We start from the raw sequence: 21,160 nt of genomic DNA, 5'->3' as shown, positions 1-21,160 counted from the left end.
TGTATATAAATCAAAATTATCAATCAAGTTTAATATTATTTTTAGCTAGTAGGAAACTGCTATGAAGAAATGTAACGAAATTAGTATTCCTAAACTGCTTCGTGAAGAGACTTCTTTGCTAAAGCCTTATTACATTGACTATATATCAATTCACATTTGAAGGCTATCCATATTTGCAAAAGTCAAAGAATAATGATCTTATGATCTCAAGTAATCACAAATAATAAATTAGATGAATAATCAAAGACCACATTTAAAGTTTCTTCATTTTATTCATCTAAGAGTCACATACTCAAATAATGTGTAAGGATAACTTATAGAAGTTTGAGCATAGACAAGCCTAAGAAATGAAAAACTTAAAAATAAGATCATTTTTATTTTAAGACATTAGTTAAATTTAATCTCTTTAGTAATAATTAATGTTATTAAATGTTTCTCAGAAGATTAATAATTAGAAGACGATTACAATTAGAATCGTTTAGGAATGACAATAGGTCTGATTGGATCTAGGTAGTACACCTTCCCCATTGTTATGTTTTTAAACCTGCACTCACACTTGCATAGATACTCGTTGGTCCTGCTACCTACTAGTACTTAGAAATTAATAAAATAATTGCAAGTAATTTATGAAAATGTGTGTTTGTTTCTTATAAACTTATATTTAATTTAGTCAATCACAAAGATAAAAAAAATATAATTTAAAAACAACTTATGTTGATTATTAAATGCAACATAGCATTATATCACACATATGAGTTAATAACATGACATCACTATTTAACAACATAACAATCACATTTATGTATTAACATGAAATTACAGCTACAGAGTAACAATCAAACATTACAGTTAAAATTATCATGATATTACAATTATGTAGCTATATATAATTATAAAGGAATAGAGGGTTTGGGAACTCGTGACTCTGGTACCCCATTACCAAGACATAGACTCATCCAGCAGCAGATCTCAAAATCTATGATCCCATTTACCTAGGTGTCCAAAAACACAGATCTAGACCCAACCTATTATGGGTCTTATTTGCGGGTACTTACGGGTTAGGATACCCATTTCCATCCCTAGTATAATCTCTTTGATTCCTGTTCGGGTTAAGAAGTCGTCGCGATCATTAGTATCACCTCTACAAAATCCTAATTTAGGGAGGGAAGTCTACCATCTAATTCTTGTCCTCCAAGATTAATTTATTAAAATTAAACCAATTCATTAATCAATTTTCAACTCATATCTACGTAGTTTTGATTTCAATATTGCACATATGGATATTTGGGAGCTAGATAAAATCATGGCATTTAAATAAGGGTCTAAGGAATGTTAATACCTTCCTGGTCCCTATATGACTCTCCACTCTAATTTAATGAACATATTTTATAAACAAGTCATAAAGAGAGTTTTCTACGTTTCAACACAAAAAACGTAATGAGGATACTAAACATTTTCTTTAATTTTTAATTTTCATTTTTAATAATAATTATTATAATAATAAATGTAATTAATTTTTTTTCAATATTATAATAATAATAATTATATTAATATTAATTTTGTCTTTTCATTTTGTGTTTAAGAAGAAATACATGTAAAATTCTAAACATTTCGATGAACATAAATTTTATATTGTCAATATTATATATCATTATATTTAGCACCGTTATGAAAAAAACCACCTCATTATATACTAGTATAACTTTTTCTTAATTTATTTTATATTGGGTGGCTGTTTTTATTGCTGGCAATGAAACCATATTATACTTGTTATAGAAGATTTATGTTCCATTTCGACCAAATAACTTTATTCTCTACTAGGTTTTCAGCCCTTATACAATACAAAACCAAGTTCCAAAGCACTTTTGGCTCGTATTATTTTCAAAGTAAAATACAATAATGCATAAATCAATGACAATTTTATATGAGATCTTTTGTGTTTTTAGGAAGATGAGGCTCGAGTGAAAGCCAAAGTTACCAAGGTGATTGATATTTGTTATATGGTAAAAAAAACTACAAATAGGAAGCATTTGTCTTGTTGAGAACATAATCAAAACCCACTTTAAAGTGAAGTAGGCGGCAAAGAGGTCTCCACTAGTCTCACCTTATGTTTCTCTTGCATTGGCCATGTTACTCTTCAGTTTGCTAGTCGAAGCAAAGGACATTATCCTCCATTAACAACACCTCAGAAGAATATATACAAACACAATTCTTCTACAACACTAATTCATACAAAACCATCCCACTTTCCTGAACTATTGCAATATTATACACCACCACCATCTCCAGAACAAATGCACCATATTCCACAACCACAATATTCAGAACATAAGCACATCCACCACCATCGTACTCGCCACAAGAACCATTCTTCCCCACCACGAAAACACAAGTACCCTCATTACTCGCCTCCACCACCACACCACGAGTAACCTCGTTACTCGCCTCCACCACCATACCACAAGTACCCTCATCAACCTCCTCCAACACCTGAGCACAAGTATTCACATCACTCTGCTAACCACTGGAGCACAAGTATCATCATCACTCTCCTCCCCACCTGACCACCACTAATAATGGTATTTAACAATATCCACACACATATTTTGGACATATATTTTCATATATTTTATAATCATTCACTATTATTTTTTAAGCATCGACATGTATTTAGTTCTAATATATAATCTTAATATTTAATATTTAAAGATAGAAATAATTTGNATAGAGAATACTCTCCCAACAATTACAATAATATCTCCGATAATCTAAAAGCTCTCTCAATAATATCTCCAGAATGATAATCTAAAAGCTCTCTCAATAATATCTCCAGAATGATAATCTAAAAGCTCTCTCAATAATATCTCCAGAATGATAATCTAAAAGCTCTCTCAATAATATCTCCAGAATGATAATCTAAAAGCTCTCTCAATAATATCTCCTGAATTCATCTCTATTAATGGGATGATAATATGAATTCTTTTCCCTAAAGCAGGATCATTAGCAAGCCTTTTCAAATGAATTCCTAATTTTTTTTTAACAATAGACACAATGTTCTACTTCCATATTCATTAAGTGTTTGAGGATAAGATAATTGCTCTGGAGGTGATTTTGTTTAAGAAAATATTTCCATTGCTTATTCAAGAAATAGAATCATTATATGTATATAAATCAATCTAAGAAAACAGGTGGTGGAATAAATGATACTATATTATTCTAAAAATATGGCTGTATTAATATTACAATACGAGCACGAGTGCATATAATAATTTATTTTTGGAGTATGCCTTTATAATATGAGAATCATTGAAGCATAAAATGCATTATACATATTGATAAGAAAAGAGATAATGATCTAAGCAATGGATCACACTAACCAGATAAACATAAGGAAATGATGTTTAAAATCTTGAAAACATGGACTTGTTCGGTGATGCATTGTTGGGCACGTTCTGCCTATACAGTTTTGCAGCTTGTGTACAACATATATCATTTTAGGGATGGAAGTCGGGGAGTTAGGGACCACAAGAGATTAGGGATGGAAAAGGGGTAAGGGGCCACAAGATTTATGGAGGAATATTACAGAATAAACTGGACCTGCATATATCATTTTACTTTGCATCTATCGGAGCAAACCTAAAATACACTCATGTATATACACATAGAAAAAGGCTCAGAAATATGTGGGTGCAATTGTACTCAGACAGATGCATGGATGTAGCATCGTCTCTGCATATCACTCAAACATAAGTCTAACTACAACTTAATTCAACCACCATTGTATGTGTAAGCGAAGTTTTGCCATTATACTATCATAATAACAGAATCCGTAAATTATTGATAAACTTATTGATTAACGTCAAATATTATAACCAAATATTAGCCAAGAAGATAAGTCAATCTACAACTCTCTTCACAAAGGGTCAGTAGAAGATGTGCTAGACTAGGCTTTTTGACAACTTGTAGGATTAATCCTAACAGTTTCACCTCATGGGTCATCAAGAATTCAAAATTATTAAGTGCAAGTGAAGGTTTCATGTTGTGTTGTCATTAGGGATGGAGCTAGAAATTATATGTCTTAGGGCAAAACTTATAAGTTTGCAATACACAAAATGTAACATTATTGCCAATAGTACAAACATATGTTATAAGAATTCTATACTAGATTCATATTTTGGAAACATCAAATGACGTTACCATTTTTCACATTCATGAAAAATACATTTCTCTATAAAAGTAACTAAACAATCATTCAATCATTTATCTCCCATATGATTTTGCATCCACCAAATTATATGCATAATAGATAAAACTCTCTCCACGGTTGCATTGAGCTAAGAAAAGAAGCACATTGCGAACGATATTTTTTTATACTACTAGGATATCCCCTCATCTTTTGGATAAAGAACTAATTCGTTTCGGGGTGCATAGATGTCCCTCCCAATAAGTTTCACTCTTAGGAATCGAAATCATAACATTTTGGTCATCATGAGGCCTTACACCACTAGAGCAACACCTTTTTGGTCACTAGGCACAACTTTGATTCGATCCCAAATTTAAAACTAATATCATAGCTCTAATAGTGATTAAGATGATCCCCTAAGGTGAAACCAAATCGAAACCCACTTGATTTTATTCTTCAACCAATTATTTAAATGACATCTAGCATCAAGCATAACCGAAAGAAATATGGTCATTATACATGTATGAAAAAACATGTCTTGCATCTATTCCTGGACAGCCATATTTGCTTTAATTTGTATATAAATCAAAATTATCAATCAAGTTTAATATTATTTTTAGCTAGTAGGAAACTGCTATGAAGAAATGTAACGAAATTAGTATTCCTAAACTGCTTCGTGAAGAGACTTCTTTGCTAAAGCCTTATTACATTGACTATATATCAATTCACATTTGAAGGCTATCCATATTTGCAAAAGTCAAAGAATAATGATCTTATGATCTCAAGTAATCACAAATAATAAATTAGATGAATAATCAAAGACCACATTTAAAGTTTCTTCATTTTATTCATCTAAGAGTCACATACTCAAATAATGTGTAAGGATAACTTATAGAAGTTTGAGCATAGACAAGCCTAAGAAATGAAAAACTTAAAAATAAGATCATTTTTATTTTAAGACATTAGTTAAATTTAATCTCTTTAGTAATAATTAATGTTATTAAATGTTTCTCAGAAGATTAATAATTAGAAGACGATTACAATTAGAATCGTTTAGGAATGACAATAGGTCTGATTGGATCTAGGTAGTACACCTTCCCCATTGTTATGTTTTTAAACCTGCACTCACACTTGCATAGATACTCGTTGGTCCTGCTACCTACTAGTACTTAGAAATTAATAAAATAATTGCAAGTAATTTATGAAAATGTGTGTTTGTTTCTTATAAACTTATATTTAATTTAGTCAATCACAAAGATAAAAAAAATATAATTTAAAAACAACTTATGTTGATTATTAAATGCAACATAGCATTATATCACACATATGAGTTAATAACATGACATCACTATTTAACAACATAACAATCACATTTATGTATTAACATGAAATTACAGCTACAGAGTAACAATCAAACATTACAGTTAAAATTATCATGATATTACAATTATGTAGCTATATATAATTATAAAGGAATAGAGGGTTTGGGAACTCGTGACTCTGGTACCCCATTACCAAGACATAGACTCATCCAGCAGCAGATCTCAAAATCTATGATCCCATTTACCTAGGTGTCCAAAAACACAGATCTAGACCCAACCTATTATGGGTCTTATTTGCGGGTACTTACGGGTTAGGATACCCATTTCCATCCCTAGTATAATCTCTTTGATTCCTGTTCGGGTTAAGAAGTCGTCGCGATCATTAGTATCACCTCTACAAAATCCTAATTTAGGGAGGGAAGTCTACCATCTAATTCTTGTCCTCCAAGATTAATTTATTAAAATTAAACCAATTCATTAATCAATTTTCAACTCATATCTACGTAGTTTTGATTTCAATATTGCACATATGGATATTTGGGAGCTAGATAAAATCATGGCATTTAAATAAGGGTCTAAGGAATGTTAATACCTTCCTGGTCCCTATATGACTCTCCACTCTAATTTAATGAACATATTTTATAAACAAGTCATAAAGAGAGTTTTCTACGTTTCAACACAAAAAACGTAATGAGGATACTAAACATTTTCTTTAATTTTTAATTTTCATTTTTAATAATAATTATTATAATAATAAATGTAATTAATTTTTTTTCAATATTATAATAATAATAATTATATTAATATTAATTTTGTCTTTTCATTTTGTGTTTAAGAAGAAATACATGTAAAATTCTAAACATTTCGATGAACATAAATTTTATATTGTCAATATTATATATCATTATATTTAGCACCGTTATGAAAAAAACCACCTCATTATATACTAGTATAACTTTTTCTTAATTTATTTTATATTGGGTGGCTGTTTTTATTGCTGGCAATGAAACCATATTATACTTGTTATAGAAGATTTATGTTCCATTTCGACCAAATAACTTTATTCTCTACTAGGTTTTCAGCCCTTATACAATACAAAACCAAGTTCCAAAGCACTTTTGGCTCGTATTATTTTCAAAGTAAAATACAATAATGCATAAATCAATGACAATTTTATATGAGATCTTTTGTGTTTTTAGGAAGATGAGGCTCGAGTGAAAGCCAAAGTTACCAAGGTGATTGATATTTGTTATATGGTAAAAAAAACTACAAATAGGAAGCATTTGTCTTGTTGAGAACATAATCAAAACCCACTTTAAAGTGAAGTAGGCGGCAAAGAGGTCTCCACTAGTCTCACCTTATGTTTCTCTTGCATTGGCCATGTTACTCTTCAGTTTGCTAGTCGAAGCAAAGGACATTATCCTCCATTAACAACACCTCAGAAGAATATATACAAACACAATTCTTCTACAACACTAATTCATACAAAACCATCCCACTTTCCTGAACTATTGCAATATTATACACCACCACCATCTCCAGAACAAATGCACCATATTCCACAACCACAATATTCAGAACATAAGCACATCCACCACCATCGTACTCGCCACAAGAACCATTCTTCCCCACCACGAAAACACAAGTACCCTCATTACTCGCCTCCACCACCACACCACGAGTAACCTCGTTACTCGCCTCCACCACCATACCACAAGTACCCTCATCAACCTCCTCCAACACCTGAGCACAAGTATTCACATCACTCTGCTAACCACTGGAGCACAAGTATCATCATCACTCTCCTCCCCACCTGACCACCACTAATAATGGTATTTAACAATATCCACACACATATTTTGGACATATATTTTCATATATTTTATAATCATTCACTATTATTTTTTAAGCATCGACATGTATTTAGTTCTAATATATAATCTTAATATTTAATATTTAAAGATAGAAATAATTTGTAAAGGAGGGTTGAGAAATGGTTGTGGTCATTAGCATTGCCTCTACCATCTCCCAAATTATCGTGAGTACCATTTTATTATGGGCAGGTGTGATACTAGAACTTTCCTCATTCGTAACTGACTCCCGAACTTAGAGTTGTTGTTCAAAAGAACATATTATCCAATATGGGTATAATAGGGAGTTTTCTATGCTTTAACCGCAAAACAACGTAGTGGCGAATCTTAATATATTGGTAGAGTTTGATATGGAGTTCATCTCCAACTAAGTCATAGAGCCGATTTCCAATCGAAAATCTGATTACGAAAAATAGTTAATCTCCCATATAATTTTACATCTAGGTATTGAAATGCATAATAGAGAATACTCTCCCAACAATTACAATAATATCTCCGATAATCTAAAAGCTCTCTCAATAATATCTCCAGAATGATAATCTAAAAGCTCTCTCAATAATATCTCCTGAATTCATCTCTATTAATGGGATGATAATATGAATTCTTTTCCCTAAAGCAGGATCATTAGCAAGCCTTTTCAAATGAATTCCTAATTTTTTTTTAACAATAGACACAATGTTCTACTTCCATATTCATTAAGTGTTTGAGGATAAGATAATTGCTCTGGAGGTGATTTTGTTTAAGAAAATATTTCCATTGCTTATTCAAGAAATAGAATCATTATATGTATATAAATCAATCTAAGAAAACAGGTGGTGGAATAAATGATACTATATTATTCTAAAAATATGGCTGTATTAATATTACAATACGAGCACGAGTGCATATAATAATTTATTTTTGGAGTATGCCTTTATAATATGAGAATCATTGAAGCATAAAATGCATTATACATATTGATAAGAAAAGAGATAATGATCTAAGCAATGGATCACACTAACCAGATAAACATAAGGAAATGATGTTTAAAATCTTGAAAACATGGACTTGTTCGGTGATGCATTGTTGGGCACGTTCTGCCTATACAGTTTTGCAGCTTGTGTACAACATATATCATTTTAGGGATGGAAGTCGGGGAGTTAGGGACCACAAGAGATTAGGGATGGAAAAGGGGTAAGGGGCCACAAGATTTATGGAGGAATATTACAGAATAAACTGGACCTGCATATATCATTTTACTTTGCATCTATCGGAGCAAACCTAAAATACACTCATGTATATACACATAGAAAAAGGCTCAGAAATATGTGGGTGCAATTGTACTCAGACAGATGCATGAATGTAGCATCGTCTCTGCATATCACTCAAACATAATTCTAACTAAAACTTTCGACTAATATCATATGGTTAATTGTGATTATGAAGCTCCCCTAAGGTGGAGCCAAATTGAATCTACCAGATCTGATTCTTCAAATAATTATTAGAATTACATATAGCATCAAGCCAAATAGAAACAAACAAAATTGTCAATCACGTATGAACAAAAATATCTTTCAAATATGCTTGTAGAATTATGTTTGGTTTGAATATAAATCGAGACATGTAAATCAAGTTTCATATGTTTTAAAGAAATGCAACAAAATTAGTATATGCCTAAACTGATATTTGAAAAGTCTTCTTTTCTAAAGCCTTACTACATTAACTACTCAATTGTAAACACCTAATTTTATCCGACACATAATATTTTTTTCAAAATATTAACAAATAAATAATATATGCATGTTTGAATATTTTTTATCAAAAAATAACATTTTTAGATATATCAATGTACCCACATCATCCCTCAATCCCAAACCGCCCACTCTCCCATTTAACAACTACTAATCTAACTCTTCTTTTTGACAACCACTCATCTCACTCACTCCTCTCACCACTTCTACAAAAAAAAAACAACTATCCACATTCCCGAAAAAAACGAATAACCCCACGAGAAAGAGGAGGGGGCATATGGGGAGTAGAGGGAGAAAAAAGTGGAGGAAAACAACAACCAAAAAAAGATGACAAAATGGGTCATGGGTTTAAAATATCCTGGTTCTCCATATCCATAAAGAGATCTCATCTGTCCATACCCTTGCTTGTCTCCTCCTTTCCCTCTTTTGCCCCACACCATATTTGGTTTGAAAATACAATAATACACCTGGCCACTTCATGTCCCAATCACCCGGGAAAACCAAAACCGTTCATTCAACAACCGCCAAAGCAAGAGACCAGAGGAAGCCACAAATATACACAAATTATTAAAAATCGTGACAAAGAATGAGAATGAGTCTATGGATGAATGGCAAGGGTTTTTGAACTTGTTTAGACTTTTAGCATCAATACCTATAATTGGAACAGGTTTATGGAAGGCAAGTGGGTAGCACAACCTGTGAAAATTTTCTTCTAACAACACTTCTTATTATTGGTTTTGTGGTGCACGTGATTTCACTAACAGGTTTTATTGGTGCATGCTTTCATGTGGCATGTGCACTTTGGGTCTACTTAATGGTGATATTATTGCTCATAGCTTTACCAATTGGTTTGACTATATTTGGTTTTGGTGAGACTAGCAAGGGTGGTGGTGTAGGAGTCCCTCGCAGGGTTTATAAGGAGTGTCATCTTGAGGATTATTAACCATGGTTGAGGAACATAATTCAACATCCACATTAATGGAACACTATTATATGCAGAGAGATATGCCTCCTGGTACATACCCATCCATCTTAATTTTTGAAATGAAATTTGAAGAACTCAAGAAGTTTTACAATCTCACATCGCATCTCATTTCATAATCACCTTGGATGCATACTTAGCTTGTTGGGGTTCTTTATGCTCGGTTGAAGGACATCGTTTAGGCTCAGACCCGCTCCCTATCCTCCTAAGGGTTATCAGATATGCAATGAAGTGGCCTTTAAGGTTAAAGGTTTTCAATCCCTCTAACCTTTTCTTCCTTATTGCCCTAACAACCCTCTCTTTTATTTACTTTTCCTTTCCTTTATATCTTATTTTACGGACGACGAGGTGCTAATACCTTCCTCGATCCGTAATCGACTCCCGAACTTAAACTCTGATATAAAAAGACCATTTTATCCTAATTTGGGCTTAAATTGAGTTTTCCACGTTTTAACCACAAAAGACGTGGTGGCAACTCCTAAAGAGGTCGTGTACCCGAAAATCGGGGCGCGACAGCTGACGATTCCAGTGGGGAACATTATTTTTAAGAAGGTCATGCCCAATACCACTTTTCTCATGTTTGTTTTATACCCTTAATCCTTCTTTGTTTACGCAAATATTTATGCGCATCTTTACTTATTTATTTATGTATTTATTTATTTTTTCGAGTCATTTAATTATTTTGAATGTACTCACCTAATTCTTGTGCAACCTTTGAGGTGGATTTGTTTTATAGTCAATGTGCTTCCTCACACACTCACTTGGTACACTTGAGTTGTACACGCATACGCCCTGTACCCGGGTGTTAGAGATTAAGATTGAGATAAGGGGACATCTGCTTTGCCGGTAAGTGACCTTGTGTCACATTTGGTATTGGCGTGATTGACCACCTAGATTGTTCCCATGTATTGTGAGTTAGCCACTTGGGGAGCTAGTCTCTTCTCGTAATTAGCCAATGATATATGATTTCCTTTCTTTTTAAGATTGGATGCAATCTGGCGACCTTTATAAGTTTAGAGCTTAATTGAGTCCACATTAGACAAGACCTAGCACCCCACCATAGGGTTGTGGCCTTTAGAATATTCAAAACCCTGCAACTGTATCTTATTTAAGGCACGAGGAGCATAATTTAAAATTTATCTGTTATCATTATTAATTGGGAATTTTGTCCATAAAAATTTGTTCATACCTCAATGTTAGGAGGATGTCACTGCACCTCGATGTCCCAGCGCCACAGAGATGGCTAATTTCCATTTTTTTCATTCCCTTCGATGGGCTTAGCGCCCTAGACATAATTTTCATTGTCGTGGATTGGCTCAAAGCCTTAGAGATAATTTTCATTCCCTTCGACGGGCTCAATGCCCTAGCGATAACTCTCATTTCCCTTCGATGGACTAAGTGTCCTAGGTATAACTTTATCCCCTTCGATAAGCTCAACGCCCTAGGATAATCTTGATTCCCTTCGTTGGACTCAATATCCTAGGGATAATTATCATTCCCTTCGATAGTCTCAATGCCTTAGGGATAATTTTCATTCCCTTCGATAGGCTCTAGGCCTTATGAATACTTTTCATTTTCCTTTAAAGGGATCAACGCCCTAAGGATAATTTTTCTATCATCTTAATGCGCTTGGAGTTTAATCATTTAACTCATGTTCATGCATCCCAACATACATACGTGCATTCATTTAAAAAATTTAATCATTCAAGCATTTATTCAAATATATATCATTCAAATATTCATATGAAAAACCAAAAAACATATGTCATACATTCACCAATTCATACACTCATATACTTATTCAAATAAGTTAAACAAAAAAATTATAATTCAAACATTGCATTCTATACATCACCCCACCATAAAATTGCATACACCATCCATTATTCAAAATTAAGTCTATCCATTCACAAAAAAAAAACATACATACATTATTCATGCACCATCATCTCATTCATTCATACACTTCATATCCAAACATGTAACATGCATTTCATGATCTAATGTCAATGACGCTAATGAACTAAAATTGATTTTTAAAGGTAATATTATTGGACCCGACTAAAGTGATCCAGAAAGAGGAAATAAATCAGTTTCCCAGATTTATACATCATCTCTAGAAGCTAGTTTGCGAACTTTTTATATGGAGATCCTAGTTGACTGAGAAAACCCGAATCACTCTACCACTCCTCATGACCGAGAGGAAATAAATGACAGGGAAAGAATCAGAGCCATGGAAGAAGCCCATTCATATGGTTCAAAGTGTCAGCACGTGACACATATGGTATTACCGTGATGGACCACCGATTATTCTGAGTTAATCGCTTGAGGAGTCAGTCTCATCTCATAACTAATCTATTGTATTTGATTTCCATTCTTTCAGATTGGATGCAATCTAGTGACCTTTAGAATTCTAGAGCCTTTATCGAGTCAACTTGAAACAAGACCTAGCACCTCGCCATTATGTTACGACTTTTAGGTTATCCCAAACCTTGTAAGTGTGTCTTATTTAGGACACGAGAAGCATAACCTAAACTTTACATCTCACCGTTCTTAAATTTAGACTTTATGTCCCTAAAAAAATGAGCATGCTTGGGTGTTATAAGGAGCCATTGCAATCTAATGTCCTTGAGTCACGAGGACGACTAACTTCTACGCATAGCATACCCTTTGATGGGATCAATACCCTAGTGATAATTTTCATATCACGATATTCCCAACCATGGGCTCAACGCCCGATGGATAATTTTCATACCCTTCAGTGGGTTAAACACACTAGGAATAATTTTCATATCCTTCGATGAGCTCAACATCCTAGGGATGATTTCCATACTCTTCGATAGTCTCAATGCCTTAGGGATAATTTTCATCCCCTTCGATAGGCTCAAGGTCTTATGGATACTTCTCATTTTCCTTTGAAGGGATCAACGCCCTAAGGATAATTTTTCTATCATCTTAATGCGCTTGGAGTTTAATCATTTAACTCATGTTCATGCATCCCAACATACATACGTGCATTCATTTAAAAAATTTAATCATTCAAGCATTTATTCAAATATATATCATTCAAATATTCATATGAAAAACCAAAAAACATATGTCATACATTCACCAATTCATACACTCATATACTTATTCAAATAAGTTAAACAAAAAAATTATAATTCAAACATTGCATTCTATACATCACCCCACCATAAAATTGCATACACCATCCATTATTCAAAATTAAGTCTATCCATTCACAAAAAAAAAACATACATACATTATTCATGCACCATCATCTCATTCATTCATACACTTCATATCCAAACATGTAACATGCATTTCATGATCTAATGTCAATGACGCTAATGAACTAAAATTGATTTTTAAAGGTAATATTATTGGACCCGACTAAAGTGATCCAGAAAGAGGAAATAAATCAGTTTCCCAGATTTATACATCATCTCTAGAAGCTAGTTTGCGAACTTTTTATATGGAGATCCTAGTTGACTGAGAAAACCCGAATCACTCTACCACTCCTCATGACCGAGAGGAAATAAATGACAGGGAAAGAATCAGAGCCATGGAAGAAGCCCATTCATATGGTTCAAAGTGTCAGCATTTGACAAATATCAAGAACTTCTTGTCCTAAAGACCACTTGACCATGTATACTAGGAAGATGACTCCCTATATCAGAGATGACAAGTTATTGATCCATTTCTTTCAAGAAAGCCTAACTAGAGATTCCACCACTTCGTCCTTGCGACTTGAACGTTCACAAATTTAGTGTTTCAGGAATTTATGTGATGTTTTGTCAACTAATATGATTAAAACATTGATATAGCTCCTGATAGGACACGACTCAAATATATGATCAAGAGAGATGATGAAATTTTCCGTGAGTACGTCCAAAGGTTGGTAGAAATGGCCGCTCAGGTGAAGTCGAAGATATCTGATGAATATAGTGTTTCAATGTTCATCGATACTCTCCAACCACCATTCTAAGGTACAATCTTGAGATGTGTATCTATGGGATTCCGCCAACTGATGACCATAGGAAAAAAGATAGAAAGTCGCTTGAAAAGTGGCAGCGGTGTGAAGGATTCAACTTAAAAAATAACCCAAGATGAAAATGCAAGTGAAGGGATGGAAGGTGATGCATCATTCATCGAAACCTTCAACCGACCTCAACGACATCATCATATCCAACAATATTATCCTTCTGCTCACAGATAAGAAAGACCATCTCGGAAACGGTAGAGAAAAAATCTTTATGATGCGATCCCATGTCTTACTCTGAGTTGTTGTCACAACTTGTTCAAAGGAGTTTGTTAACTCTCCTTCCCTTTAAGGAGGTGGTGCCTCCAGATCCAAAGGGTTTCAAACCAAATGCTCATTGTATGTACCATGGAGGGATAATGGGACATCCGACAGAGTATTGCAATCAATTAAAGGGCAAGATACGGGACCTGATTAATGATGGGCTGGTCAAGTTTTAAGGAGATGCTTTGATTTGAGGAAGACATGAAAAAGACTCCATTAGTGAGGAACTCATCCCAACCAAATACTATTTCTCTAGAACTATGTTGCAATACACCCTCTTGGATCCGCTCAAGGCTTTAGGGTTTGAAAATAAAGGGTCTCGTGTTTCCTTCTTATGAATAAAAAAGGTTATTTTCCATTGCATTTATTTTTAACAAGTATATACTAGTGCATTAATCTTGCAAATTTACCATCTCGTAATCCATCCCATAAATCATATTCACCCAAAAAAAAAACAACAACCAAAAATAAATTCATGCATTAAACTGAGATATAAGATTTTAAATTTTTTGGAGGATGACGCCAATGTAAGACCAATGTGGTAAGGATCCTTAGGCATATTTTTCCAATGACACAAAGCTTCTTTGGTAATTCCCAAACACTAAGAAGGTATCCTTAGTCACTCCATTTAATCCATCAACATTATGAAAGGAGCTCTCTTGTGATTAACCCATGAAACATCAATAGCCCGGGGATGGTAGTTTTTCATTAGTTTTCCATGATATTCATTTATTAAGAAATAAATAAACTTTACATATATCATTTACCCTATTTGACCTAAAGGATAAAAAAAATCAAAGTCAAACAAAATTGTTCATTTGGTCAAAGTGCAAAATAAATTATAGAAAATAAAAGCCCGTTGAGAATCTTAAATATCTCTGGAAAAAGTTAGGGAAAATGAAATCATTGTCAAAGACAAACAAAAAGATTCACATCCTATCGGGTAGGATTACAGTGTTGACCTATCACATTACAAAAAGCCAATCGAATCATAGTAATTGAATGTCATATAAAAAACTATTGAAAAATAGGACAATGGAGATAGGAGAAAAGAGGAATGGATACATGAAATACATATTTGAGCCTTATACCTTTTCTTGGAAACCCTTAGCCAAGCCCCGATACAAGCTTAAAAACACATTGTTAAGGATTGATTTGCCTAAGATTCACACCATGGCAAAGAAAGGTTGACTCCACTCAAATGATTTTTTGAAAAATATATCTCATATTTAATGCATGAATTACATTCCCTATTAAAAAACACCAATACAATCACCACATAATTATTCAAACCCCAGATACAACTTCAATTCCATATTCACCTATACCATCATCACTTATAGCCTAAACACTAACCAAGTTTGCATGATCATTGTTTTAGTATTTCTTCTTAAAGAGTCATGGATGAAATAGAGAGCAACAAATCAAAGAAATAGTTACCCAAACTGGGGCAGTTTTTGAGATGATTCTTGTGGAAGTCCTCTCGAATTAAAGTTTGTCAATACAGTGTGAATAAAAGGATAACCCCTAGTATCTCATACTGGGGCAATTTGTTGGGGTGGGTCGTTTTTTTCTCGAATCGAAAAGTTTCATAAAGCCAGAAAACTGGGGCAAATTTTACATAAGGGTCTAAAAAGAAAACAAAAACAAAAAAAAACAAAAAAAAGAGTGTTAGGTTGAAAACCTGCAAGGGCGACCTAAGAAAAGGAGAGGGGTACCAAGTTGAAAACCAGTAAAGGTGATTTAGTACCTTTACAAAAAGAGAGAATTCCGACAGATACCTACATTAGGTATTCTGGGCAAAAATTAGGAAAAGTTAAATGTCCATTATAGTTTAAGCAAACTAGGGCAATCAAATTACTTCCTCCAAAGGAAAATAAGCAATCACACTTCCATCTCCTGAGGATGAATTTCCAAACAACTTATATCGGGGCAGCATTGTTGAGATTGATTGTTCATCTCAACGTAACTCTGTGACATCAAGCCATCAACAGATCATCTCAGTCTGCAGTAGTTAAAAAATGGGTTCACAATTCAGTCAAGCTAAACAATAGGAGACAAATTTTTATATCAAAGACAATTCATGAGCACACTAGAATCTTGGTGCATAGTTTATACACTTCATTTCATCATATTCACAACTCATACATTACATCATGATAAAAATCATACATAACGTACTCTCAATCATTCACCCATTACTTTACAATCATCATATCAAGCTTTTCGATTCTTGTACCTCGAAGTGCAATTTAATAATTTCCGAGTCCTACACCTCGATGTAAAATTTAAAATTTTCGGGTCCTATACCTCGATGTGAAATCCAAGCTTTCCAAGTCTTGTACCTCAAAGTGCAACTTAAGCTTTCCAGGTCCTTTACATCGACGAGCAACTGAAACTTTTCGGTCCTGCACCTCGATGTGAAATTTAAACTTTCCAGGTCTTGTACCTCGATGTGAAATGTAAAATTTTCGAGTCTTGTACCTCGATGGGAAATTTAATACTTTTCGGGTCCTGTACCTCGATGCGAAATTTAATACTTTTTGGATCCTGTACCTCGATGTGAAATTTAAACTTTCCGGGTCCTGTACCTTGATGTGAAATCAAAACTTTCCAGGTCTTGTACCTCGAAGTGCAACTTAAGCTTTCCAGGTCATGTACCTGGACGAGCAACTTAAACTTTCCGGGTCCTATACCTCGATGTGAAACTTAAACTTTTCGGGCCCTGTACCTCAATGTGAAATGTAAACTTTTCAAGTCTTGTACGTCGATGTGAAATTTAATACTTTTCAGGTCCTGTACCTCGATGTGAAATTTAATACTTTTCGGGTCTTGTACCCCGATGTAAAACTTAAAATTTTCGGGTCTTGTAGATGTGAAACTTAAACTTTCCCGATGATGTACCTCGATGTGAAATTTAAACTTTTCGAGTCTTGTACCTCTATGTGAAATTTAATACTTTCCAGGTCCTGTACCTCGATGTGAGAATTTAAACTTTACGGGTCCTGTACCTCGATGTGAAACTTAAAACTTTCTAGGTTCTATACCTCGACGATAATTCAAAATTAGACTTTCTAGGTCCTATACCACGAAGTGAGATATAAACTTTTCTTGTCATGTACCTTGATGTGCGATGTAAGCTTGTTAGGCCATGCGCCCACTATATTTCATAATTATACTTTCGAGGACCCCATGCTTGACGACCTCGAAGTCATTCTTTCCAGATCACATGCATGATTTTTTTTTATAATTTTGGGGTTTCGTGCTTGACGACCTCAAATTATACCTTCGAGGACCTAGTGCTTGATGACCTCAAAATTCAATCTTTCCAACCCAAGTTCCGACAACACACCAACCTGCATTCTTGGCTCTTACCTTTGTATCGCAAATTCTGACAATACACCAACCTGCGTCTTTGGTCTCAACTTTTCAATCCAAGTTCTAGCAGTACACCAACCTATACTTTTGGTTTTTACCTTTCTGTCTCCAAATTCTGGCAGTACACCAACATGCGTCTTTGGTTTCAACCCAAGTTCTGGCACTACACCAACCCGCGTTCTTAGCTTTTACCCTTATGTCTCCAAATTCTAGCAGTACACCATCCTGCATCTTTGGCTTTACCTTTTTAACCCAAGTTCTAGGAGTACACCAACCTGTGTTCTAGGCTTTTACCCTTGTGTCCCCAAATTCTGGCAGCACACCAACCTGTATCTTTGGTTTCATCTTTTCACTCCAAATTCTAGTAGGACACCAACTTCCATCTTTGGTTTTACCCTTATGACCCCAAATTCTGACAGTACACCAACCCGCGTCTTTGGTTACACGTTTTCACTCCAAAATCTAGTATTACACCAACCCGCGTCTTTGGTTTCACCTTTTCACTCCAAATTCTAGTAGTACACAAACCTGCGTCTTTGGTTTCACATTTTCACTCCAAATTCTAGCAGTACACCAACCTACGTCTTTGGTTTCAACTTTTCAACCCAAATTTTGGCAGTACAGCAACCTGCGTTCTTGACTTTTACCCTTGTGTCCCCAAATTCTAGAAGTACATCAACCTGCGTCTTTGGTTTCACCTTTTCATTCCAAATTCTAGCAATACACCAACTTGTGTCTTTGGTTTCACCTTTTCACACCAAATTCTGGGAGTACACCAACTTGCGCATTTGGTTTCACCTTTTCATTCCAAATTCTGGCAGTACACCAACCTGCGTCTTTGGTTTCACATTTTCACTCCAAATTCTAGCAGTACACCAACTTGCGTCTTTGGTTTGACCTTTTCACCCCAAGTTCCAATAGTATACCAACCTGCGTCTTTGGTTCGCACCCATCTTGGTCACACCTCTCAAGGGTAAGCTCGAACTACCTTCTAGACGACTCATTTCAGAAAAGGTGAAGGACACTCTCAGACAATAAGAAGTTGTCAGGTAAGTTTTTATGGGCCTCAACAAAATTAACGTTCATTTCTTTACTAGTTACTTATCATGACAACACTCAAACCTTAGTTCGTGTGCTATCCAATAAGCAACGAAGTAAAGAGGGGCAGCTGTGAACACCCAATTTTGTCTCGCACATAATATGTTTTTCAAAATAATGACAAATAAATAATATATGCATGTTTAGGTATTTTTTTTATTGAAAAATGACAATTTTAGGTATCTTAATGTACCCACATCATTCCTCAATCCCAAACCACCCACTCTCCCATTTAACAACTACTCGGCCCACTCTTCTTTTTGACAACTACTCTTCCCTCTCACCCCTCTCACCACTTCTACAAAAAAAACAACTACCCAGATTCCCCGAAAAAAATGAACAACCACGAGAAAGAGGAGGGGCATATGGGGAGTAGAGGGAGAAAAAAGTGGAGGAAAACAACAACCAGAAAAAGAAGATGGCAAAATAGGTCATGTGTTTAAAATATCCTGGTTCTCCATATCCATAAAGAGATCTCATCTGTCCATAGCCTTTCTTGTCTCCTCCTTTCCATCTTTTTCCCCACACCATATTTGGTTTGAAAATACAATAATACACCTGGCCACTTCATGTCCCAATCACCCGGGGAAACCAAAACCGTTCATTCAACAACCACCAAAGCAAGCGACCAGAGGAAGCCACAAATATACATAAATTATTAAAAATCGTGAGATAGAATGAGAATGAGTCTATGGATGAATGGAAAGGGTTCTTGAACTTGTTTACACTTTTAGCATCAATACCTATAATTGGAACAGGTTTATGCAAGGCAAGGGGGTAGCACAACCTGTGAAAATTTTCTTCAAACACCACTTCTTATTATTGGTTTTGTGGTGCACGTGATTTCACTCACAGGTTTTATTGGTGCATGCTTTCATGTGGCATGTACACTTTGGGTCTACTTAATGGTGATGTTATTTCTCATAGCTTTACCAATTGGTTTGACTATATTTGGTTTTGGTGAGACTAGCAAGGGTGGTCGTGTAGGAGTCCCTGGCAGGGATTACAAGGAGTGTCATCTTGAGGATTATTAACCATGGTTGAGGAACATAATACAACATCCTCAATAATGGAACACTATTAGAAATGGTACTTTGGGCTCTAAAAATTGTGTTAAGCTTGTATCTTGGATCCTTCTGGATTATATGCAGAACGATATGCCTCCAATATAGTTGCAAACCCATCCATCTTAATTTTTGAAATAGAATCTGAAGAACTCAAGAAGTTTTACAATCTCTCACGGCATCTCATTTCCTAGTCATCTTGGATGCATACTTAGCTTGTTGGGGTTCTTTATGCTCGGTTGAAGGGCATAGGTTTAGGCTCAGACCCGCTCCCTATCCTCCTAAGGGTTCTCAGATATGCAATGAAATGGCCTTTAAGGTTAAAGGTTCTCAATCCCTCTAATATTTTCTTCCTTATTGTCGTAACAACCCTATCTTTTGTTTACTTTTCATTTCATTTATATCTTATTTTAATCATTGTTTGTCAATTATATTACTCAATAAAATGGATCCCTTTTAATTAATTTGTTTCAATGTCATGGACGTTTTCTCAATTAGAAATAGCTACCCACTGTTTTGATTCATTTACAAAAATAAAGGGATTAAAATGAGTTCATTAATAATAATATGTTTAAAATTATTTGTTTTATTTAATAATGGATAATAAAGTATTTTAATCAATAATTTTAATTAGGAATTCAATAGTGAGGTAATGACTCGTGTCGTATCTTGCTTCTTACTTCGAGCCGAGAACCGGTCACGATCACTTGTACTGCTTCTGCTATTTATCGAAATAAGATGATGGTTAGCGACCAATGTTGACTCTTCACTTATTAATTATCTCTTTAAAAATATCTAAGTTACTTGAAAGTAAAAATGTTTTAACTATTATATTAGGATTCAATAGCGAGGTTACAACTCGTATTGCATCTTTCTCCTCGCTTCTAGCTTAGAACTGGTCGCGGTCACTTGTACTGCTTCTGCTATCTAAAGAAGTGGGAAGATGGTAAGTAGTCAATGTTGACTCTTCGTCTATTAATTTCACCTCAATTACATTCAAACAATTTTTAACCCATTTTTAAAATCTAACCAAGTTACCAATTTTTAAAAAACTAGAACTACGTAGTCTTGATTTTCCTATTGCATCTAGGGATACGTAGGAGCGGATAAACTTTTGTCAGACACAAAAATAATAAAAAAATATTTCATTTAAACAATTTAATTTAAATAAATCAAGGGTATTTAGTTTATGCAATTAGTTAGGGTACCGTTTAATTACGGGC

General features: G+C 34.4%; 1 pseudogene; it reads left to right on the top strand.

Annotated features, from left to right (window-relative positions):
* On the top strand, positions 19,408–20,303 carry LOC109360196 (annotated as a pseudogene).

This window comes from Lupinus angustifolius, chromosome LG11, assembly GCF_001865875.1.
Source record: "Lupinus angustifolius cultivar Tanjil chromosome LG11, LupAngTanjil_v1.0, whole genome shotgun sequence".
In the NCBI taxonomy this organism is placed as follows: domain Eukaryota; kingdom Viridiplantae; phylum Streptophyta; class Magnoliopsida; order Fabales; family Fabaceae; genus Lupinus; species Lupinus angustifolius.
Note: the sequence above shows the minus strand (reverse complement) of the source record. Positions and strands in the feature narration are given on the sequence as shown.